The 24,154-nt window shown below is 41.0% G+C and overlaps 1 long non-coding RNA gene across 8 annotated transcripts in view; it reads left to right on the top strand.

Annotated features, from left to right (window-relative positions):
* The first annotated feature begins 2,299 nt into the window (after positions 1 to 2,299).
* The window catches only part of LOC306642443, a 53,218-nt gene continuing 31,363 nt past the window's right edge, over positions 2,300 to 24,154 (top strand). The window contains exons 1-4 of one of the 8 annotated variants that reach the window (XR_013758514.1): positions 2,877 to 3,032; positions 3,857 to 3,916; positions 4,973 to 5,053; positions 10,755 to 10,919. This is a non-coding gene — a long non-coding RNA (uncharacterized lncRNA). Of the gene's footprint in view, positions 2,469 to 2,876; positions 3,033 to 3,403; positions 3,425 to 3,856; positions 3,921 to 4,972; positions 5,054 to 10,754; positions 10,920 to 24,154 lie in introns of those variants that run through there. The other 7 variants (XR_013758515.1, XR_013758516.1, XR_013758517.1 and 4 more) reach the window with 7 other exon arrangements.

The raw sequence follows: 24,154 nt of genomic DNA, 5'->3' as shown, positions 1-24,154 counted from the left end.
TGGGATAGATGAAGGCCCTGAAATAACAAACTAAAGGAATGCACAATCTTTTTTTTTTTTTAATCATTATTAAGCTTCACATTTATTTTGTATACTTTTCTGTACTTTTTTTTTTTTTTTTTTGAGACAGGGTCTCATTGTGTTTCCCAAGCTGGTCTGGAATCTGCTGGGCTTGCTATCCTCTTGCCTCAGCCTCCCCACTAGCCAAGACTACAGGGCATGCAAGCATGCCCAGCTCATGTGTGCTGTTATTAAAAGGTTTAAAAAGTAATGATGCTCTCTACAGTAGTGGAAATGAAGATGGAGGAAGGTGGCTGATTTTTGACTCTGAAAAATGGGTAGAGGGAAGAGATAAGGAATACATCAGAAGGGGAGGCAGATTAAGATGAACAGCAGGCCGAGGGGCCTGGGTTCAGTCCTCAGAACCACAAAAAACAAACAAACAAACAAACATGAAGAGTAGTGTTGAACACTCTGGTTAGAGGACACCTGTGATACTGAAGTGGTAAGGTCCATGGCTGCTGTGTGAAGTCAGAGAAGTTGCTTATTCAGAGTTCATATTCCATTCCCCACAGGAGGCAAGTCAGTGAGGTTGATGATTCTGACACTGAAGAACACTGGGTTTAAAACTCCAGTTCTGTTACTTCACGGTTATTTGATCTTGAACAATTACTTCATCCCTGCCCTCCTAGCCTCAGTTTCCCCATGCACAGAGTCTGAAGTTATAATTCCTCACAGAACTTCTGGCAAATCTGGAATAGGTACTTGGGATGTATGGTCCCTTGGTTACCAATTAACAATGAATGAGAAAACATAAAGACCAGGTAACAATCACTGCATGGTTCTTACACCTTTGTGTAAGAACTAGCCCTTGGGCTTGTAAATCTGGCATTCTGTAGACCTGCCGTGACTACAACCCCATGTCCCAGACAAGGCATGCCACTTGGTCCTCCTATACTGGTTTGTGGTATAGCCCAGGCACGTGGCTTCCTACCATCTTCCATCGAAAGGTGAGGACAGGAACTGCTGCATCACTGTGCTCGCAGAGTTGATCAGACCTACTTGAAGCAAGCCTCGCAAACCTGAGATCATTACAGCTAACATTTACCAAGCACTAAGTGTAGGGCACTGTGCTGAGTACATCACTGGCATCACCTCAGTGGGCTCTCCAAACCTTAAGGAGGTGGGCGAGTTTATTATCTTACACAGAAAAAATGAAAGTTTAAAGAGGTTAAATTCTTCAGGGTCACATCTTGTATGGAAGGGCAGGGATCTGAAACCAGACTGCTGAGATCCCTAGTTACTCTTGATACTATTTACCTCCGTTTTTTCTGGACCTCCCTGGCCGGGTCCCCATCTGCAGGCAGCCAACCTCAGAGGCATCAGAGGCTGCCCAGCTGCAGCACCTGCGCTGATTGACTGGTTCTACACCAGCGCTAGTCTAACAGCAGAGGGCAAACTTGTCCTTTCAAGCTACCCCTGGCACTGGGCTCACTTAGCAGGCCCGAGGGATGGGGCACGTATTACAATTGTTGGGCAAGGGGTACCCAACAAATGCCCAACTCTTGTGCTCTTGCTAGGCTTTGAGGACTCAGTGAGGCTGCCTCGAGTGTTTCTGCGGCGCTGGTGATGGCACCCGGGGCCTTGCTCATGCTTGGCAAGCGCTCAACACTGAGCTACATCCCAGCCTCCCTGAGGCCCATGGGCTCTAACTAAAGACCCGCAGATGCGTTTAGGATGGAATTTCCTAACTCTGCCCAAAGCCATCTTCATCCCCCATCCACGGCTGTCTTCTACTCAAGACCAGTGCGGGCTTGTAACCGGAGGTTCACGCACGTAGGCAAGGACACGGGGGCAAGGCGGGGATACACCATGGTACCTTAGCGACACTGGTCCAGGGAGGACAAGAGGCTGGCTTGAGGCCGTGGAGACCCACGGAGGCTAGGACCCAGGTCCCTGCTACGTTAAGCCTGCGTCACCTGGTCTCCGTCCCCGGGTCCGCGGCTGAGCCGGAGCCCCCATAAGATTCCAAATCGGCCCCGTGTCCCCCAGCGCGCCCAACCGGGTCCTTCGGACCCTGCAGGTGTACTCCGAGTAAACTGAGGCGAGGGCGTTTGTGAATTCACTTCTCCCTCAGTCCCCAACCCGGGGACAGCAAAGCTGTTTTCCCTCTCCTCAAAAACGCACGGGAGGGCTGGGGAGATAGCTCAGCTGGTAGAGTGCTTGCCCTGCAAGCACAAGGCCCCGAGTTCGATTCCCCAGTACCGCAAAACAAAAACAAAAACAACAAAACACCAAAAAACAAAAACGCACGGGACAGCAGGAAAGAACGGAAGGAAGGGGAGGGGGTCTGAAACAAGGAAGGTGGGAGAGCCAGCCGACCCTGCCACACTCGAGATGGCGGCAACGGCAAAGGGGGAGGTCGAGCAGAACGTGTAGCCGCGTCTCCTTCAGTCCGCTCCGGGCAGGTAAGAGCCCCAGGAAGCAATGGCCTCGCCGCGAGCCGAGCCAGGGTCCGGGAATTCGAAGCCGGGCAGCGGTGGCCTCTCCGGCGCTTTCCGCTCGGGACTGCCGCTTGCTTGGTCTCTTTCGCCACCGCCATCTTAGACCCGCGGGTGGGCAGCCGGGCAGGTGGCTGGAGTGAGGTAGGTGGGCCCGGAAAGCGCGGGCGGAGCGACCTCCAGGGCCTCTCCGCTGCAGCCACGGCCACCGCCTTCGTGTGGAGCTCCGACTCTGAGTCGCCTCAGCCCCGGGGCGGGAGCGCGCGGCCGGGTTGGGGGGCGACTGAGAGAAAGGAAGGAAGAGGGCGGGGAGTCCTCCCAGGAGGAGGCGGGGCGGCTAAGCTCCTCCCTCGGAGGCGGTGTCCGGAGGCGGTGCCGCCCCCTGCCCCGCGGTCCCTTTAGCGCAGACGTTCGCCGACCCGCCGGCTTCGGGCAGCGGTCGACGCTACTGGGGCCGGAACAGCGGGCTGGGCGGAGGCTGGAGTGGGCGCTGAGGCGACCGCCAGGGCGTTTCTCAAACCTCGCGACCAGGTAGGTGAGGGGCCGCAGGGCGGGATCGCGCCGCTCGGGGAGGAAGGGAAAGAGGGCGGGCCAGCGGTGTGAGTCGCCAGGGCGTCCGCTTGGCGGTCCTGCTGCGAGGGAAGCGGGATCCTGGGCCGGGTCCGGCGCGAGGCTGCGGGCGGCTTGTTTTTCAGTGTAGCTCGCGCCCGGGGAGCCCACGTGCCGCCCGGGCTGTAGCCGCCGCGCTGAGAGGGGCGGGTACCGCGCTGGCCTCGCTCGCGTCGGGCGCGCTGCCGGTTAGGCGCCTCCTCTTTCCTGTCTCGTGAGGCTCGGGCTTAACCGGTGGCTTTCCGCTGCCGGACTGGAGATGTGCTAGCGACCGTGACCTGGGGTCACCACCTTGCTCTCCTGTTTGCTTCGTGGTACAGCTGGAGGCACATACTCTCTCCCGGAAAGGTGGTGGTGGTGTGGGGGGGAGGGGGAACCAAAAAGCAAAAAAAGCCTGGTTGATTCTGCTAGGGATTCGTTGTTGCTCAAGTGTGCAAGTCCTCAGACTGTTTTCGTTTGACATTTTGTGCACCATCTTGGTTACTTTTCTTGACTTAGGAAGAGGTGGTCAAATACTCCAAGTGCCAGAGACTCTGACACTTGGGAACTGAAATAAATACTTTGTGTCTAGGAATGAAATCGCAACTATACCTGAGATAGTCGTATACCTAAAGCTCTGGGAAAAGGTGCAGACGTTTTCAGGTATTTGTATCTGACTTTTAAGAAAATAAGTAATTAACGTGAAATGTACCGAGTCACGGGAACTTAATAGTGCCGAGAACTTAATTTTGCTATTTTCTGAACAGAAGATATTGAACAGGTTTGAAGGGAAAGTAGCTTGCATGCAGTGGGAAACTGTTTCAAAAGTGAGTACCCCTTTTTACAAAAACAATGGGGGACTCTTAGCAAATAGCGTACCTTAAATTCTAAATCTAGTTAACACCATGAATTCTCACTTGCAAAGTGATTTTATGTTTAGAGTGATGATTGGCCCTAAGTATTATTTCGTATCAGGAGAATTTTAACTGGCGTTGGTAACATCAGGTCATGATATTTTGAAAAACTAAAGTTTATACTTTGTATTCAAATTAGGTATACAGTATGTTAACCATTAACCACACGTCGGAAGTTAAATTTAACAAATAAGTTGTGTTCCATAGTTATGCTATTCATATCTCAAAAACTCAGTAGCCACAATAGCTGTTGATTATTGTATTGAACAGGACAGGTAAAGAACACTTAGAATTTTCCACAAAGTTTTATCAGACAACACTGTTAATAACAGTTAAAGTATAAACCATATCTAATTCCCTTCCAGTCAGTGTACATTATACTCTTAACAGAATGAAACTCAAGGTTTAGGTGTAGGTTTTCCATGAACTTTTACCAATTTAGTAGGATTTTGTACTTTCATTTTTATTTCTAATCTTTCGCTTTTGAAAAAGTTATTTTTGTGTTGTAGATTATTGTGTGCATTAGGAATTTAGTGGACTTTTAGGACTATTTTATTTGCCATAAGGTTTAAACAGAAACAGGATTTCAGTTGGAAATGAAGTTGAGTTGCATCTTTGCACTCAAATATGCAAATATGGAGCAGTTGTGATAGTAGTGCCATTTTACATGATACCTACTAATATTTGGTGGTGATACTGTTCTTTAAAACCTGTAAATTTGAGAATACTTGGACAAGTTAATTAAATGGGCTGACTGGAAGGAAATATTGAGATTTATCTCTCTCCTACTAAATAATTGGTCTATATGGTCTCTGTTTTGAAGGATTTTGAAGAATGAATTTGTTTTGCATGGTTTAAAGGGAATACCTGTTTCTAGCAATCATCTTACGTTGATATTTTATTGGCTGTTAAAAGTGATAATAAAAGTGAAATGGAATGCAAATACTTGTTAACTTTTCCCATCTGCAGGAAAAGCAAGTCAGCTCGATGAATTACTTTATTTGGAGGAAAGAAGATCTCAATAAGTACAGAGAATTTTAAAGTTGGAAGGTACTTGACATAGCTTCTGACTCAAAAGCCTTATATACACTTGAGATAGGAGGTAGTAGAATCTGGTTTTCTAGGTCTGTTTCAGTATGCACCGTGTATTTTGTTTTCTTCCAGCTTTGTAAAATATGTTTTAATACATAGAAACTATAAATGGGTAAGGGCTTTCTTCATGCTAATAAGTATTAGGAGGATTCTAGATGGCTTAAATATAAAACAAATGAGTAAATAAAGCAGTTCTCATATAATTCAAAAATTTGAGTGAAAACAGCGTTCTCTCATTTTGTGCTGACATGTAATTATGGTTATAAGAAGTAATTACTACATTCTGTTTATCAGTAGATGGAAATAATTTTTAATTGTAAATAAAATGAAAATAATTTGTTTTCTGTCTGTAGGAGTTAGACACATGATTTTTTTCCCCTCGAATTATTTCACTTTGGTTTATACAGCATGAACTAATATTCAATTGTAGGGTCACTATCATGATTTTTACCTTTTCAGTTAGCAAAAATTAATCACACATGATTACATTGAATTTATCAGCAGTAATAAGAAAGGTAGAAGGTCTTTGTTTACATTAGGGATCACAAACTCCCAAACTGGGAAACTAAATGACAACTGACACTTGGCTTTAGTATTTAGAAGACAATGGAGAGTGGTAGAGATGATGGCCATAAGATAAAGTGTTAGTTGCTGCTCTGCTCCAGACCTTTGTTGCTGTGCAGGTATAATAGTAGTTTTCGAACTCCATTTTTTTTTTTTAAGAAGCCATAATCCAAATTGTTAGGCAAAATCTATGAATGTTGGCAAGTTGGTAACCACCAATGGCAGTTAATGGTGTGCTTCTAAAAAGGGGTAAGAACTAGTTTGTAACTGCTAATTTAGATCAGTTGGAGAAAACAAACTGCAAAACAAGATTCCTATTAACCGTTTTCAGGGCTGGGGAATGTAGCTCAGTGGTAAGGTTTAAGACTTGCTTATGATGCATGAGGCACTGGGTTCAATCCCTAGCACCAAAAAAATTAAGTGAAAAATAAAAACAGTTTAAGATAGCAAACCAGGCATGGTTATGCCCTCCTGTGATCCCAGTTGCTCTGGAGGCTGAAGCAGGAGGATCACAAGTTCAAAGCCAACCTCAGCAAACTTAGCAAGACCCTGTCTCAAAATAAAAAGGACTGTGGATGTGACTCAGTGGTTAAGCACCCTTAGGTTCAATCCCTGGTACCCCCAAAAAAGATAAAATGATCATAAAATTTTTTTTGTTGTTTTTTGTTTTTGTTTAATGCTTGTGATTAAACTTAGGACCTTATGCCATGCTAAGCAAGCCATCTACCACTGAGCTACACCCTCAGCCCCATTCATAAACTTTTGTATGATATTTCAAGAGTTCTTTTAAAAAAAAATCTTCATGGGGGCTGGGGTTGTGGCTCAGTGTGGGGCATTGAGTTCGATCCTCAGTACCACATAAAAAATAAGTAAATAAAATAAAGATATTGTGTTCATCTACAACTAAAAATTACATAAAAAGAACCTTCATGTATATGGTTTGTTACCCTTTGTATAGCCCTCAGGGAATTTCCTTTGTGAGGGTCTTGGTAACCTAGTACCAAGGGGAGGGTGTTGAAGACCTGGTCACAGCGAGTGGGTATGTCATGATCTTAAAACAATAGCTCCTTTAAGGGGTTGTAATTAACTATGACTGGGGGGGTTTAGTTTCGATTGTGTTCCCAGTTACTCCCAGTCTTGTGACCTATGACCTCTTTGATGTACATGTCTGATGTCCTTACTGAAATTTGTAGCCTTTTACTCCCCTCCCCTCCCTTAATACAATGGATATATTTTTATGATAATCTCTTGAGAATTGAGGGGTGTGAACCTAGGTGTTTAGTTCCAGTTAGGTACAGGCAAACTTATGTTCTGTAGGGGGGTGCTTTGTCACTCCAATTTTTTTTGGTCAGGGATTGAACCTAGGGCTTTCTGCATGTGCTTTACTACAGAGCAACATCCCCAGACCCACTACGCATATTAAAGGCAGCTTTTGAGATTAGTTTTGTTTTGTAGGCAGAAATAGGGAGAGGTATAAAATTGTATGATTGTTGTGTTGACAGAATTGTACATTTATGTTTGAAATTTATCACTAAATAGTTATAAATTAGTTATAACTAATAGTTATAATTTAGTTATAACTAAAGTATAAATTCTAGCCTGGGTTTTTGTACAGCCCTAAGCAAGAATGGTTGTCAAATTCATAAAACTGTTTTTAAACAACCAAACCAGAAGAAGCTGGGCTTGGGGGCTGGGGTTGTGGCACAGTGGTAGAGCACTTGCCTAGCATGTGTGAGGCATTGAGTTCGATTCTCAGCACCAGGTATAAATAAATAAAATAAATGTCCATTGACAACTATAATAATATAGTTGACAACTATAATAATAATAATAATAATTATAAAAAACTGGGCTTGGGGCACTCTCCTGTAATCCCAATTACTTGGAGCCTGAGGCAGGAGGATTGCAAGTTTGAGGTCAGCCTGGATAATTTAGTGAGAACCTGTCCCCCCCCAAAAAAAAATGCCTGGGGATTTAACTAAGTGGTAGGGTACCCCTGGGTTCAATGCCTAGTATCAAAACAGAAACACAAACAAAAAACTCACACCAGAGAAGAATTTGGAAGAATGCAACAGCGAGCTTATGTTTCTTTCAAAGTCAAAAATATTTACTGTTTGGTCATTTATGGAAATAATTTGATGATATAGATCGACATTTCATTTCTCATTCTTATTAACCAAATTAAGTTCTGGCTGCTTGACTCACAACCAGCCAATTAAGTTGAGAGAGAAGGTATTGAGGCAAGGAAATAGATTTTTGGTAAAGCCAGCTTAAGGAGAAGAGGATTTCACTGTCACAAAGCCCTTCTGCATGGGGAGAGAGGTGAAGGGCACAAAGGACTTTCATGGGGAGGGAGAGGAGGTACAGTGAGGCTACAGGCTGGGTGAAGGCTTTGTCAGGTAGGGCATGTGTCTACTCCCAAGCCTGGCAGTGAACAACCACCCACTGGGGTCAGTGCCTGGATTTTCTTTTCAGATAGACTATTTTTCTCCCCTCATTTAATTTATATGCTTTGCGTTAGTTGATAAAAAATGTACCTTACCATAGAATTAAAGAAAGGAGGGGGTATTTCAGGGGTCACCAGATTTTCTGGGTTCTAAAGAAAGCTCATTTAGCAGTTATGTCTGAACTATTTAGGTGAGGTCTCTCTTTAGATTTAGAATATCAGGCAAAAGGAACTAGGGAGGGGCAGAAAAGACAAAAAGTAAGGGAAATGGAGGACATATCCTCTGTTACATTCTGATCATGATGTCAATGAATCTGTCACCTAATCAGAGCATTGTGTACATCCAGAATTTTTCCAAATATTTGTCAGTACTTTTCACATGCAAGTGGCCAGATTTGCAGGCTATAAACTGGCTGTCAGTTTACAATTTAAGTAAGACACTATGTTATTGAAAGCTTGGTCCTTGTCCTGGATGCCAATCCATTAAGGGGGACATGGTTTTGAGAAAAAATGTTTTTTTGCTTTGCTAGCAAAGGAGGAGCACATGTGACTCCTGTCCTGGAGGCTGTGATTCTGCCCATCAAGGGGATCAGGGGGCTTTTAAGGAGTTGATTCAAAGGCTGTATGCCATATGTTCTGTCTAGAGTTATAATTTGGGAGACTGTCATTTCTTCCTCTCTCTTTTTTTTTTTGGTACTGGGGATTGAACCCAGGGGCACTTAACCACTGATGTTTTTTTTTTTTTTTTTTTTAATTCAGAGACAGGGTCTCGGGAAATTCCTTAGGGCCCGCTAAATTGTGAGGCTGGCTTTGAAATCGCCTTCCAAGTCACTGGTATTACAAGTGTGCACTGCTGGGCCTGGTCATAGTCATTTCTGCTATCTTCTAGTGCCATCCCCCAAATCTGAATTACTTCCTTCTATGGTGGGGGTGTGCTCAAGGACAGAGAACTCTGGCTAGGATGGGGAGGAAAGGTAATCCCTTTCTGTTTGAGATTGGGGGTGGGGTGGGAGATTAGGGAGGAGCATGGAGAGAGGAAGAGAAAGGAATGTGTCCATTTTAAAAATAAGTCACAGTGGCAGAGCAGCAAGGGCTATATTCAAAGCATGAAGTGGACCACCTTTACAAGTAGACATTTTTCAAAATAAAAGGTTTCACAACCACTTCATTAACTAAAATGCTTAATTACCTAAAGGAGCTTTTATTAAGGGTTACAAAAGGGTGTGGAACGAGGTCATTGGAGACTTTTCTGGATCAGTGATTTTTATCTAAAGTTGAAATATAATACACTAATTAGAGATGAGAGGGAGGGGTAGCAGTAAGGCAAGAACTGTGGAGCAGTAGTGACCCTGGAAGGGAGTCTGAGATGTTGCATTTCCTTTGCTGTAGCTTATGAATACAGACACAAACTATATATATTTCTGAAGAATAGAGAGCTATTTATGTCAGAAATAGATTAGGAATTGCATCCACGGTTCTCACATCTGGTTAACAAAATCAACTGGTGACCAATAAAATACTGAAGCCCAGCCTTTCAAAAATTCTGTTCTCCCCAGGTGATCTAAGGCACAATTGTAACAGTGGCCACCTCATACTTGGTCTGCCAGCGAGGCTGATTTTAAAATGGACATGTTTCCTTTTCTCTCTCTCTTCCCTAACCTGGGGGTGGGGAAAAGAATTACCTTTTTTCCCCATCCTAGCCAAATTGTCTGCCTATGAACACACACCCACCACAGGAACCAAGTAATTCAGACTTCTGGGATAGGGCCAGAAGATCTAAGAAATGGCTGTCTTCCAAATTAACAAGGGAATCAAAATCCCCCACAGGGAACACCTGGCGTGAATCTCTTCTTTAAAAACCCTGTGTTCTCCCTGATGAGCAGAATCACAGCATCTGGGACAGGGATCTCCTTTGCTTCTCTTTTCTAGCAAAGCAATAAAACTTCTTTTTTCTCAAAACCGTGTCCTCAATGCATTAGTGACAACCAAGATTGAGAACCTTGGAGTGGGGGACCCATGTTCTGTAGGGTCCTCAGACAGTGTTGTCTTATTTTCTCTCTTTTTGGGGCACAATAATAAAAAATCCCTTAAATATAGACTCATAGTAGAATTATACATCTGAGGAGCACTCTAGAGCATTTTCCTTGGAAAACTCTCTTCCCTTTTCCATGAGTCTTTGCCTGTCTCCTTGTCTCCTCATTCTTCATCCTTCTCCATTCCCAGGTCTGAGACCATGAATGTCAGTCACTGACATTTCTAGGTCCAAATGATGGCTCCTTGAGATTACTAACTGCTTGCTTAGAGAAACATCTTCAGGGTAAACAAAAAAGAAAGGAGGATTGCTAATTAAATCTTAAAGAGGAAGGTGTTCATTTAGAGGGAGAATGTACAGCTGGTAACTTGGGCCATTCTCTTTTGAGGCAGGAGTTATTCACTGGGATGGGAGAGGAAAGACCTGCAACCCTTTTCTTTGTGGTATGTCAGGCCTTGTACTGCAGTTATGCAGTGTTTGAGAGGTTCCTTTCTGTGCTGCAGCAGTCTTGGAAACAGTGCTGCTCCCTGCTTGTGTTTACCTCCTCTCTTCACTGGAGAGCTTCTAGCCAGGTGATCTACCAGTGTTCCTGCCTAATGCCTTTGTTTTATCCACAGGGCGAACTCTGTTGGAGAAGCTGTTCAGTCAGCAGGAGAACTGGTCCAGAAGAAGCAGAAAAATTTTGCTCACTGATCATTGCCATGAGTCTTCTACTTCCTCGTAGTGACTGCTTCAGGGAACCATGTCATTAGAATGCCCAGTCAAGTTTTGCTCCATTTGATGTAAGTAGGAGAATTCATTCTGTTTGCGTGGTGGATTGCAGTCAAAATAGCAACTGTGATGTGTGTCTGCCAGCTCACCTGATAATTCATAAAAACATGTGACACAAGCCTTCTTCTCCTGGGCCACTCAATAGTTCAGTTTGTCTGTTTCTATGCTTTCTTTTTGACTAGAGCATTAAGTGCATTTGTCAAACCTCCTTTTTTTTTTTTTTAACAGTTTTCTATCCTGCTCTAATCAGCAGTGATTTTAAGATGACATTTAAATTTTTTTTTGTGACGCTGGGGATCAAATCCAGACACTAGGCAAGTGTTCTACCACCGAGCTGCACCCACAGCCCGTCAGGGAGATTTTAAAATGACTGTCAGTCAGTATTTCTGACTTTGCTGGTCGTAGGCATTTCTTCAGAAGCAGCTCCATAGGACAAAGTATTCCCAGTGTGCCGCCTGTTTCCATGGGCCCTAGAATGCTGTTTCAATGCATTCCCAACTCATTTATGTACTAAATATTATCATGAAGCAGCATTGTCTGCTTTCTCCCTCAGCTCCCATTCACTAAGAATTAATACTGCTAAATAGTAGTTTGAAAGGTATATCCATAATTCATAACGAACATCAATACAGCTGGATTATCATTGTCAAGTCAGAGTACTGCTGATCCTTCTTAGGTATGTGGAGCATGTGTGACATGGATTATGATACATAAGATACATGTGAATTTCTTATGAGAAAATGGAAAGTCTGGTTGGTTCACTTGTGCAGAGCCCAGGATTTGAGTATTTGAGAGCAAGGGTTCTCATCCACAAGGGTTAACATTATTTGTTCCATTGTTGCCAACTATCCCCTCTTATCAACCTTCTTCAACAAATATGCTGTGATTCAGGAAGTGAATGGGGACTTTTAAAGGAGAGTAAAAATAGGGCAATTTTTAATGCATTTAAATAGCAGTTCAGCAATAAAACCATACATTTATTATGGTTCTTCCTCTTCTTACTCCCTACAACCTGCAGACTTCCTCTATCTCCCTTCTGTATTTGCCAAATAAATTGGATAAAATATTCTGAGGTCTTCTTGGTTCTTCCCATCTGAAAGAAAAATCTTCAGGTAATGCTACAACTTGTGGCTTCCTTCTTAAGATTAATTTAGGGCTTGGAATATAGCTCAGTTCTAGGGTGCTTACCTTTCAATTTCAATCCCCAGCACTTCAAAAAAAAATTAATTTAAATATTTCCTACTGCAGTTTGTTTGTTTTTAATGACCTGGTAGCCAGTCATTGCTAGGTAGATGTTGTCTTCCTATTGGAAGAATTGGATAATTTTAATATTTTCCTCCCTTCTCTTCTCTGAGAGATCTGTATTATTGTAGAGACAGAATGGGAGGACTATGGTGTCTTAAGTGTTGTAGCGCTGTGTTCTCTCCTCCCCCCACCAAATTGAACACAATTTATCAAGTTGGAATTATAATAAATATAGTACTGAGAAAGGCAAATGCTAGCTAGGTCTAGCACTGGCTTTTTGATTAAAACTATTTCCAAATTTTATTTTCTTCTGTTAAAGCTCAGTAGTCTTGTCAAATGTGGGATTAGAGTAAATAAGATAACCTTATTTTTCTTTTTTTAAATTTTTCTTATTATGTTTTTGTTTTTGTGGTACTGGAGGTGAATCCAGGGCCTCCTGCATGCTAGGCAAGTGCTCTACCACTGTACTGTACCCCTGGACTTTGTCTTTTTAAAAATCAACTATCCTATCCTGCTTACTTCTTTAAGTCTCACCCTATTCCATCCTTATCTTAAGAGATTAATAATTTTTTTTTAAGCTATGTTATTCTCGGGGACAGTTGGGTGTGGCATAATGAGAGGAAAACACACAAATAACATCCTTTAATATCCTAGGCAAGAAACTCCTCAAAATGGAGTTTCTTTACCCTATTTTGATGTAATTTTATTTTCTCCTTACCACGTTCATTCATTCTCTCCTCCCTCCACCAAACAGAACACAAACTAAGAAATTAAAGGCATTCTCAGAGTGTTTTTTAATGCATTTAAATAGCAGTTCAGCAACAGAACCATACATTTATTAAACACAAAGATTTTCTTTAAAACCCAGAGAAGTAATAATACAGGGGGCCACGAAGACGGAGGTATCAATGGAGGATGGAAGGAAGGTGCTTTTCTCTAGGGAGAGAAGTTTGAGATAATTAGTCTCTCTGTTGAAAGTAACTTTGGGGAGCATTTCTAACCAGTAATTCTCTTGTAGTTAGTTGCTCTTCAAAAAGGAGTGCCCCATAGGAATAAGCTCATAATTGGCACCTTTCCCACTCCTAGCTTTGTAAACTTTATTTCCTTTCCTAACAGTAACCTGCCCCTCTCCTTTCTATAATTAAAGTAAAAAAGTGTTTTTTTGTTTGTTTGTTTGGTACTGGGGATTGATCTTGGGACCACTTTGTTACTGAGCCAAGTCCCTAGCCCTTTTTTTTATTTTTTATTTTGAGACAGGCGCTCCTTAAATTGCCCAGGTTAGCCTCAAACTTGCCATGCTCTTGTTTCAACCTCCTAAATTGCTGGGATTGCAGGTGTGCTGCACCACACATGGCTAATAAAAAAGAATTTTGATGTGGGGATATTACAGGTGCAGTTTGTGGACTGGCCTACTTCAGTTAAGCCTTTTGATTTTAGTCCCATGTTATCATATACGTTTTGGATTATTGAGCACTATAGAAAATATGAATGGAATTCCCATTGTTGCTGACATTTTAACTTCAGTTTTTAAGAACTTTAAAAGACACAAATAGGTTTCAGTAATCATGTTAATTTATTTACACGTGTTTATTAAATATATTCTATGTGACAGGTGTAACAAAAATCATTATAAAATAATACAATAAATGTGGGAGACCTAAAAAAACAAAAACAAAAACAAACAAACAAAAAAAAAAAAACAAGAATAAAAAGAAGCAACAGAAGAAAAGAGCCCATTGTGGTCACCAACCCCTCAGCCTCCCAGATACTGAGAAAGCTGAGATAGCAGGATCACAAATTTGGGGTTAGTCTGGTCAATTTAGCAAGACTGTATTAAAAAAAAAAAAAAGGCGATGGGGGTGGTTGGTGGTGGGTATAGCTCAGCTGTAAGTCGCTTGCTAACCATGTGTGAGACCCTGGGTTCAATCCCCAGCAGCAACTGTCCCCCACCCTCATGCTGCCCCGCAAAGTTTGCAGACCAGGAAGAAGCAGCCATTGGTACCAAAAAAAAAATAATAAAGGAAAATAAATCTAGAAGGAACAAGGTTGGGTGAGGGGGCATATTAGAGAAAGTTTCTCTCCGGGCTCTTACTCTGCTGCCTATGCAAATGAGGGATGATTGATTGGTTTTATCTAAATGAAGGGTTGCAATCATGACCATTCCTGATTGGTCGATATTTGCATATGACTCTGTGTAGGTCTTAGCAGCAAAATGAGACTTTCCAGTAAAATGCCTCAGATGAGGACCACAAAGATCAGTGAATGGTTCCTCCAGGAACACAGAGTACATGTGTGACCCCACAGTCAGCAAATGGCTGTCAGGTGCCATTTTTAATTTTAGGCACAGTTTACCACTTGGGATCCTTGTTGGAGATTCAACTTTTCCTTTCTTTGGTGGGTGGGGGGGGCACTGAGGGTTGAACTCAGGAATGCTTTGCCGAGCTACATCTCTCAGCCCTTTTCATTTTTTATTTTGAGCCAAGGTCTTGCAAAGCCTTGGTTACAAGGCTTTTCTTGAACTTGCCATGGCTGGCCTGGAACTTGAAATCTTCCTGCCCCAGCTTCCCAAGTAGCTGGGATTACAGGCATATACCCTTGTACACAAGTAAGATTCAGTTTTTCTTGAAGTTCACGTGGGCAATGTTTTAGGCTTCTGAGATATGTTAGCAAGCAAGAGAAATGGTATTCCCGTTCACTTGAAATGTACATCCTATTTAGGGGGGGAATGAAACAACAGATGAAAGCATAGGTTAATTTTTTTTTTTTTTTTTTTTTTCCAGATTACAACAAGTGCTATGAAGGAAATAAACCTGAATAACTTACTAGCACTAACAGGATGGCGTAGGATGAATGCAGAGTGGGGTCTTTCTGGGGACCTATGAGGCCCGATGTGAGGAAAAGTGGGACCTATGAGGCCCAAAGTGGGAAGGGTCATTTAAGGCAGCTCCAGATAAATCCATAGTGCAATGAAGGAGCACAAGCATGACCTGTGCGGGCACAGCATGAGAGGGTCTGTGTAGCTGAAGCTTAGTGAGATAGGGACAGAAAGGTCTCCAGGAGCCAGAAAAGCACTGTCTTGAAATCCATGGAAAAGCTGGCCTGGTGGCACATGCCTATAATCCCAGGGATTCAGGATGCTGAGTCAGGAGGACTGCAAATTCTAGGCCAGCCTGAGCAATTTAGCAAGGCCCTAAGCAATTTAACTAGGCCCTTCTGAAAATGAAAAATAAAAAGGGATGGGGATGTGACTCAGTGGTTAAGTGCCCCTGGGTTAAATCCCCAGTACCAAAAAACATCAGTCAGTCTACATGGAAGGAATATTTTTGTTTTGTTTTAAATCTGAAAGCGGGAGCTTCTGGGAGGCTTTGTACAGGGAAGAAATTAAAATATTTGCTTTATATTTCATGTAGATCACTCTGCCTAGTCTTTGGATACTAGGATGTAGGGATTGCAGTAGAAGCAGGAATACCAGGTGGGCTGTTGCAGTACTTGAGTGGGAGGAGGTGCCAGCAGCTTGGGGTAGAGTGGTGGCCAGAGAGATAGTTATATTTCAGGATGGATTCTGGAGGTGAATCTGATGGGATTTCTGGTGTTAAGACTTCTGGTCTGTCAGAAGTGAGGACCAAGGAAAAAGAAGAAATCAAGGATGACTTCATGGTTTGGGTTTGAAATAGCTGGGCAAATGGATGGTTGTACCATTTGCTGAGGATGGTGAAGACAGGTCAATTTTAGGAGGAAAAATATAGGAACAGAACTCGTATTTGTTATATACCTTCCTTGAATTAAATTATTTTCCACTTTCCAAAAAAAATTTAACTAGACACAAAAAGAAACAGGAAAAGAAAATCTGTTTACCAGAAAAGAAGGCAGGTAACAGAAACTGTGAGAGCAACTAGATGGTGACTTAACAGAAGAATATTTCAAACTAGCCACATAATTAGAGAGCCAGGTGGATTGGCACATGCCTGTAATTCCAGCAGCTCAGGAAACTGAGGCAAGATGATCACAAGTTCAAAGCCAGCCTTAGCATTTTATTTTATTATTATTTTTTTTAATTAAAATCTTATTTTTACAGACACATTTTGATTCATTGTACACAAAAGGGGTACAACTTTTCATTTCTATGGTTGTACACAATGTAGATCCACACAATTTATGTAATCATACCTACACATAGGGTAATACTGTTTCATTTTACTGTCTTTCCATCCCCCACCCCATCCCACCCCATTTTCCTCTACACCATCCAAATTCCTTCATTCTTCTCTTCCCCCCCATCACCACCCCTCATTTTCTTTCGTCATGGTCTTATCAGAGAAAACATTCGGCCTTTGGTTTTTTGGGCTTGGCCTATTTCACTTAGCATGCTATTTTCCAACTTCATCCATTTACCAGCAAATGCCATGATTTTATTCTTCTTTATGGCTGAGTAATATTCCATTGTGTATATATACCAAAGTTTCTTTATCCATTCGTCAGTTGAAGGGCATCTAGGTTGGTTCCACAATCTAGCTATTGTGAATTGAGCTGTTATGAACATTGATGTGGCTGCATCACTGTAGTATGCTGATTTTCAGTCGTTGGGGTATAAACTGAGGAGTGGGATTGCTGGGTCAAATGGTGGGTCCATTCCAAGTTGTCTGAGGAATCTCCATGCTGCTTTCCAGAGTGGCTGTACCAATTTGCAGTCCTACCAGCAATGCATGAGTGTGCCTTTTTTCTCACATCCATGCCAACACTTATTATTGCTTGTGTTCTTGATAATAGCCATTCTAATTGGAGTTACATGAACTTAGGGTGGTTTTAAATTGCATTTCTCTAATTACTAGGGATGATGAGCATTTTTTCATATATTTGTTGATCACCTGTATATCTTCTTTTGTGAAGTGTCTGCTCAGATCCTTAGCCCATTTATTGATTGGGTTCTTTTTATTTTGGGTGTAAAGTTTTTTAAGTTCTTCATAAACTTTAGAGATGAGTGCTCTGTCTGAATTATGTATGGAAAAGATTTCTCCCACTCTGTAGGCTCTCTCTTCACATTGTTGATTGTTTCCTGTGCTGAGATAAAACTTTTTAGTTTGAATCTATCCTATTTATTGATTCTTGCTTTTATTTCTTGCTCTATGGGGGTCTTGTTAAGGAAGTCTTTCGTAAGCCAATGTGATGGAGATTTGGGCCTAATTTTTCTTCTATTTGGTGAAGGGTCTCAAGTCTAATTCCTAGATCTTTGATTGCTGGGGTCCAGCCCTAGCAGGAGTCCATGGGTTCCACACTGGTAAACGAGGTGCGGGGAGACAGTCGGCGATGGATGGAGAATGAAAGACGCAGACTTTAGTTCTGGTGCAATCAATCCCACTTTATTCTGGGGAAGGCTGGGTTTATATACATTTTTCTTCAGGCTTTCATGACAGTTTTATGATTAATAAAATCAAAGAAATTTCCAAAGCATAGGCAGAAATTGTTTTTACCAAAAGATTATGAGAAAACAGTAACCTTACAGATCATCCTTACCTAATCACAATTGTTTTAAGCATATCTAATTACGTCAATGAGCTAATACAATGTTTATTTCCTTAATATCTAAACTCTATGTGACCTAAGATTATTCTTATTACTTTTGTGGTAAAGCGATAGACAAATAATCTCACGTGACCATTTCTACTAGGTCCATCTGGTTAATATGTAAATTGCTGAGTTAAGGGCTACAGGAGGGCAGGGGTCCCAATGGTTATTATGTACCAACATTTATTATAGGGGTGACATATTCTTCGTAGGAAGGAAGGAATGTTGTGAAACCTTATCCTTCTACCTTACCACCACACATAAACAAAACCATCATCTGGATTAAACCACCCTGTAGGAGACAGGGGGAGATCTATATCTACCTTCTCTAAGGGCTTGCCTTTAGGGGGGTACCAGGGCTTGCCATTGATAAAATAAGCTGGTCCATATCTAGTAGCTACTGTGGGAGGTGCTTTGTGCTTAGAACTTGGGGAAACATTGTTATCTATAAGTTTCTGTTCCCCAACAGGTTCTGGCTGTGCCAGTAAATGCAGTGTTTGATTTTTAACATAATAAAAACATTCTCCTGTAGTGAGGTTAACATCACTGGGTTTCAACATGTGTTTTGTCTTCATGATGTTTTTCTGGAAATTTGTAGAATTATTCCCATCACCTCTAGCAAGATCCTCAGACTGAAGTGAGTAATATATTATTAGGAAAACTCCACAGAATAACATCCAAGCTAGGGAGGCATACATCTGGCATGCAATCCTTTTAGGATGAGACTCTGCAGTCATCCTTCAGTGGAACTCTGTCAGGCACTGCACGGAGAGCCAGGCGCCCCTGCATTTGATCCATTTTGAGTTGAATTTTGTACAGAGTGAGAGGAGTTTAATTTCATTTTACTGCATATGGATTTCCAGTTTTGCAAGCACCATTTGTTGAACAGGCTATCTTTTCTCCATTGTAAGTTTTTGGCACCTTTGTCTAGTTTGAGGTTACTGTACTTATGTGGGTATGTCTCTGTGTCTTCTATCCTGTACCATTGACGTACCTGTCTATTTCGGTGCCAATACCATGCCGTTTTTGTTACTGTTGCTCTACAGTAGAGTTTAAGGTATGGTATTGTGATACCTCCTGTATCACTCTTCCTGCCCAGTATTGCTTTGGCTACTCTGGGTCTTTTGTTCTTCCAGATGAATATCATGTTTGCTTTTTCCGTTTCTTTGAGAAATATCATAGGGATTTTAATTGGAATTGCATTAAATCTGTATAGTGCCTTTGGAAGTATGGCCATTTTGATCATATTAATTCTGCCTATCCAAGAACATGGGTGATCTTTCCATCTTCTAAGGTCTTCCTCAATTTCTTTCTTCAGTGTTTTGTAGGTTTCATTGTAGAGATCTTTCACCTTTTTGGTTAGATTGATTCCCAACAAATTCTTTTTATTTTTTTCTAATACCTAGTTTATTCTGTGATAAACATGACCTTTTTTTTTTTTTTTTTTTTTTTTTTTTTCTGAGTAGAATGATGTTGGTTTTCTTAGCTGGTCAAAATTAACACCAGGATACTTAAAATGGTTTCAGCCGTCAAAAAGACTGGTAGATATAAACACTGTCTGTCATCCTTTAAGAGCCTAAAAATGTTCTGATACTTCATTCTATTTCCAAGTGGTCTGATACTTCATTCTATTTCCAGAAACTATCACTTTACTTTTTTTTTGCTAGTATACTCACATTTGCCTTTTGCTTTTGTGGTCCCCCCGCTTTGTATTTTGAATAGAATTCTAAGCTAGAGCTATTCCAAAGTTATCTAGAGAAAACAAATTCCTTATCATTTGCAGTTTCAGGCCATTGCCATGTCACTGTGGAGAAGCATACCTGTCTTCAACCTATCGCTGAGCAAGAGTCCAGGGTTTTTACCTCTTACATGTGAGTGGAGGTCATATTGCAAGAACAAGTCCAGCATATGGTCCCCTTAATATTGCTTTTCCTCTTAATGTATTTATAGTGAGATTCCTTTTTCTATCTTATATTCACTGTCAGCCGTTTTCAAACCAGCCACACTTATCTTGCATAATAGTTGTCTATTGATAAGGCTTTCTAGGATTTCTTCATTCATAACTATGTTAAATATCACAAAAATTAGGCAAGTGTATTTGGCCTGAGCCATTCTTGAAAGAGTATGTGTTCATAGCTACTCAGTCATTCATGAACTGATCCTGATCTCAAATGCCTGTGTAGTGGAATCTATTTGGATTTATGTTTTGGATTGCTGCACTTAACTTGACTTTGACAGATTTGTTGATGTGTTATTTTTTGCTTTTTGTTTTGCAGTGCTGATGATTAGACCCAGTGGTGCTCCACTGAACTATATATCCTCAGCACCCCATCTCCTCCCCTCTTTTTTTTTTTTTTTTTTTTTTGAGACAAGTGCTAAGTTGCCAAGCCTGGTCTTTAGTTTGTGTGGGGGATAGGGATAGTACCCTGGGGTACTCTACCACTTAGCTATATCCCTAACCCTTTTTTTATCTTTTTTGTGGTGCTGGGGATGAACCCAGGGCCTCATGCTTGCAAGGCAAGCACTCTACCGACTGAGCTATCTCCCTAGCCCTCCCTAACCTTTCTTATAGTTTGAAACAGGGCTTTCCTGAATTGCCAGTATTGGCCTCAAATTTGTAATCCTTCTGTCCCAGCCTCCCAAATTGCTGCAATTACAGTTGTGTACCACTGTACCCAGCCAGATCTGCTGATTTTGGTAAATATGAGGTGATTCCCATGTTTACCAGATGGGCAAGAGCTCCTTGGTGTGTGTGTAAAAGAGCATAGGTTTGGATGAGTGTGTGAGTAAAGAAGACATGAAAATTCAAGCCGTAAAAGACTAAAACAAGATCTTAAACTTGCTGAAAGGTGTCATTAATCAAAACCAAGAGCAACTATAAGTAAACTAATGAAATGTAATCTACTCATTGTCACCAATAGCCAAGACAAAAGTGAATAAACAAAAGTGATTATTTTTCTTTGAATTCATTTTTTTTCAGAGCAGGAAGAATATACTTTTTTTGGTGGTGGTGCTGGGGATTGAACCCACAGCCTTGTGCTTGCAAGCAAGCTCTCTACCAACTGATCTATCTCCCCAGCCCTAGGAAGAATATTTAGAAGCTATTTATTCATTCTGAAAAATAGATTCATTTTCATTTGTCTTTATAGATTAAATACAAACTTGCTTGAATTCTGATGATTACAAAAGCCCCACCCGACACAGTTTTTTTCTTGAGAAACAGTAAAAGCTATGACACATCTTTCAGTTCTGAGGGAATATACATATATACATACATACAACTGTTCCTCAGTATCTGCTGGGAATTTGTTCCAGGACCTTTCACGATACCAAATTCTGCAGATGCTCGTGTCTTATATAAAGTGTTTTCATCTAACCTATGCACATCTTCCTGTATACTTAAAATCATCTTTGGATTACTTATAATACCAAATAGAATGTAAATGCTATGTAAATAGTTATTATACCGAATTATTTAGGGAAGAATGATAAAAATGTTTGTAAATGTTCAGCACAGATGCAGTTTTTTTTTTTTTTGTTTTGTTTCGAATACTTCTAATTCAAGGTTTGTTGAATTTACAGAACCCAGGCTGATTTGTATATACACATTTTACTATATATTTTTGAAACATTTTTGTGTATAGTAATGACTCTCAGAGCAAGTTTTTTATTTTAAATGTGGAATTAAACGATACTTTTTAGACCAGCTTTAAATTAAATATATATTTTGTTTTAGTTGTAGGTGGACACAGTACCATTATTTTATTTTTATGCAGTGTTGAGGATGGAACCCAGGGCCTCACACATGCTGAGCGACTGCTCCAACACTGAACCACAACCCCAGCCCTAAATTTTTTTAGCTAACATTTCTTTTCCTTACAGATATTTCTAATCTCAGCTTAGAAGTCACTGGTAAAATTTAAGATTTTATTTATTGGAATTCATTTCATAAACATGTATTAAAACTATTCCATTAGGCAGGTTTCCAGGATCTGTGTTAATGAGGTGACAAAAATAGATTTAAACTGAAATCCCTTCCTTCAATTTGACTCATTTTATTTTAGGTTTTAATTTTAAGAACTTAGAAAAATTCCTGATAACCAAGTGAGCTGCATGACAAGCAACGGGCCCTGCTCCTTGCCCTAGCCCTGCTCCATTGAGTGTGACTCCCTGTGCCCCCTGCTCTTGTGTAACCCTGTGGACCTTGGGTATTTACATTCGCTGATGCCATTCTTAGCATTGCCATTGCCTTCTGGCTGTCACAGGTGAGGATTTAGCTCACTTATACCCATGTTCTTTATAATCCCATTATAATCCCTCCCTGTTCTTTATGATATAGTTAATATTGCTTCTTTAGTTTCTCTTTAGCAATCTTTCTTTGAATTTTAAATATATGCCTATAGTTTTTTACTATTGTCCATCAACTTTGGATAATATCTCTTGCTGTCCCACTTACCTTATGAAATTATACCTCATCTTTTGCTCTCCTGAATCTGAGCCACATCTGCCTTCCAGTTTCTACCAGATGCTCTTTTTTATCTGGTGGGGGTTGGGGGGGATTTGGGTGGAGGCAGTGCTAGGGCTGGATCCGAGAACTTTCTATATCATAAACATGAGCTTTACCACCAAGCTACATTCCCAGCCCTAGGGCATACTTTTAAGGTTAATGTTTTATCAGTACATTTATTCTAAAAGTTGGGAAACATGAACTGCTTTTAAATATTGCTTTGCAGAGGTAGCTAATGTGTTCTGATTCTGTTTCCTTCTCACTATCCCAGTATTATAGATGACACTCAAAAGAGTTGGTTTTCTTTTTTTTTTTTTTAACAATGACTTTTTTATTTTCGTTTGTTATTTCCACAATCCCAGAATGCTGGGACTCGAACCCAGGCCTCCAGCATGAGAGTCAGGAACTCTACGAGATGAGCTAAATGGTCTGCACCAAGAGTTGGTTTTCAGGTGAAGTTCAAATGAATTTTACATCACTTGCTCAAAAGTGTTCCAGGTATTCTGTGTTTAGTTTAGTTTAGTTTACATTTAGTTTGTCCCTTTCTTCTGCAGGCATTACCCACCTGGCACAAGAATTTGTTGTTGCTTTTCTTCTCTTCTTTGTTTGTTTTTTATTTATTTATTTTGCTGTATTGGGAATTGAATTGAACCAGGATGCTCTACCACTGAGCTACAGCACCAGTCCTTTTCTGTTTTATTTAATGAGATACGGTCTTGCTAAATTACCTTCCTAGTAGCTAGGATCACAGGCATGGATCACTGCACTTGGCAGAACAGGGTTTTTGATTGCCTCTTATTTTCTTTTTGGGGAGAAGAAACATGACTCCCCTCCTTCAATCTGCTTAATGTCTTTGAGTTTCCATTTAATGAAATTCCTTACCACCACCCCCAACCAACCCAGGTTCTCTAGCATGCAAGGTGAGTTCTGGGTGGCACTCTTTCACTGAGTTATTTAGATGTTTCCTTTTTTCACCTCTTTCCTTCTCTTCCTGCCCTCTCCATCCCTACCATTCCAGTTACTAGGGACACAAATGAATAGAAAGGCTCAGTTCTCTACTGGCTTATAGTATGCTATATAGAATAAGACATGCAAAATAATTCTTGTAGCGCAGTTGAAGTGGGTTTCATAGACTATCCTGGATATCCCACTTCCTGTGTGTACTTAGTGACTTAGTTTCTCAAAGTTATTTCTTCTCTGTAAAGGGAGGAATAATACAGTAGTTTCTGAGTAAGGAGGAAGCATGATATAAGTAAAGCATTTTGCATACTATAGAGCATATAGAGAGTGTTCAATGTGTTTGCCATCACCAGAGATCCTACTCATATTTGGGGCCCCACTGGAGATATATACACTAGCAGGAGCAAAGGGGAAACATTAACAGGGTCTCTTTGGTAGCTCAGGAGACAATTCTTGGGGCAAGACTTAAAGAACGTAGGCGTTTACTTCAGGGAGCAGCTTTAAAAGGAGAAGTCTGTGCACTAGATAGCACATGTGAAATCATGGAGATTCATGAGAGCATGGTTTATAAGTATTTCCTCAAGTGTAAGTTGATAGAATGATGGGTAGGAAGGAGGCCAGACATGCAAACAAGAACATTTATGTCACCCTGGGGATGCTTTTGAATAACTTTGAATTGTTAAGTCATAAACAGGTATTTATAAAATATTATTTTGGTGGTGGCAGAGTATAGAAGAGATTGAATAAAGTTAAAATTAGCATCCAGGTGATCAGAAAAGAACCTAAACTGAAAACATGTAGTGGGACTGGAAAAAGATAGGTATGAGGAATATTTAGGATTGATGGGAGTTACCATTTGATTGGATGTGGGGAAGTAGAATAGAAGATTTCTTTAGGTTTCTGATTTGTGTTTCTGAGATAATCTACTAAGAGCCAAAATGCTAAAGAGGGAATAGGTTTTAGGGAAGATGA

Source organism: Sciurus vulgaris (assembly GCF_902686455.1).
Source record: "Sciurus vulgaris genome assembly, chromosome: 12".
Lineage (NCBI taxonomy): Eukaryota > Metazoa > Chordata > Mammalia > Rodentia > Sciuridae > Sciurus > Sciurus vulgaris.
This window is presented reverse-complemented; position numbering and strand designations above follow the sequence as displayed.